Source organism: Octopus bimaculoides, chromosome 5 (assembly GCF_001194135.2).
Source record: "Octopus bimaculoides isolate UCB-OBI-ISO-001 chromosome 5, ASM119413v2, whole genome shotgun sequence".
In the NCBI taxonomy this organism is placed as follows: Eukaryota; Metazoa; Mollusca; class Cephalopoda; order Octopoda; family Octopodidae; genus Octopus; species Octopus bimaculoides.
The window spans coordinates 32,600,600-32,602,146 of NC_068985.1; positions in this window are offsets into that span (position 1 = coordinate 32,600,600).

Genomic DNA, 1,547 nt, shown 5'->3' on the forward strand with positions numbered 1-1,547 from the left:
GCATTTGACGAAATATGAGCATGTTACAAACCAACTGGCTTGTATTGTATGATGTTTCATAGATCTGGAGTTCCTCAAAGTCTTTTATTGCACAGGAGCACTGATTGGACTGCACCTTGTTGAACCATTCCTTTCACTCACCACTTCAACAAGCACAACCTACTCAAAGCTTGTACCTGCTTTCAAACAACTTTATGATGACCTTTCCACAGTAGATCCAAACCAACTGCTAAATGTACATAATCCTGCTCTGTTTCATATCTTCAGGCAGATTCCAGGAAACCAGATATAATGAAGATATATGCTGTGCTGTTGAAGATATTTCAACCAAGTTGAAGCCAAAGGTTTTTAAAAGTACTGTCAAGGTTTCTTCCAAAGTTAGCAGATGGTTTCCAGAACCAGAAGGATGTTCTGTTTGGTTTTGGAAACATCATCAGTCTCCCCATGCTCTGGCAAACATGGACTTAGCTAAACTAGAGAGAGATCCCATTCACAATCTTGACTCAGAATGCAGTGTGGGATTTATCAACTACAAGTTAAGTTGTCAAGGTGCTAAGCAACTCAAATTAGCATCTTCTTCCCAAGTTAAATCCAAGTCAGCTGATCTAATTGAACATCAAAAGTCTGGGGCATTCAGGCAATATACCAAACTCACCAAACCTGGCAGGTGGATGGGGAGTGTCTGACATCATTAAAGATTGGAATAACTGCCAGCGGTAGGTAATGGTGGAGAGACTGGAGAAGAAGAAAATTGCCAACATTGCAGTGGATAGACAACAAACAACCAACTCAGATATTTTGAAAAATCATGGTGGACTGTTTACTAACAGCACTGAGGTAGATGCCTATCTCATGGCAGATATACCAAATAAAGAAAAGGTCGATAGGCTGTATTTAGAAATCAGATATGTCAGAGACACTGCCCTTTCTGTGCCAAAAACCAGTGATATTTTTCATCTTAAACAAAATTATTAAAAACTGTCAGTATGCAATAAATGTGAAAATTAACTTGGATAATGTGATTTGCAAGACAGACATAAGCATTATTTATTTCAATCATGCATTGGATGACTTGGTGTGAGGTTCTGAAGCCATAATGGTTGTAAAAGTATTATTGTATCATGTGGCAGATACTGGTGGCATGTAAAATTGCCCATTACACTCTCGGAGTGATTGACGTTAGGAAGGGCATCCAGCCATAGAAACCATGCCAAATTAGACTCGAGTCTGGTGCAGCCTTCCAGCTTGCCAGCCCTGGTCAAACCGTCCAACCCATGCCAGCATAGACAACGGACATTAAATGATGATGATGAATTATGGAACTCAAAAAATGTTTTTTTCTTTTGTAAAATTAAATTACTTAATTATTTGTTATTAAACTGTTTATTCTACATCGAATTTGTGTTCTATAACCTCAAAAACATTTATAAAGACATATCACATGACATTCTTGGTAGCAGCTACTGATTTCTTGAAAAAATTGTGTATTTTTGCTGCCATATTGGAAAATCAGATTGCAAAATTAATACTATTTTTGGATTCAGCAT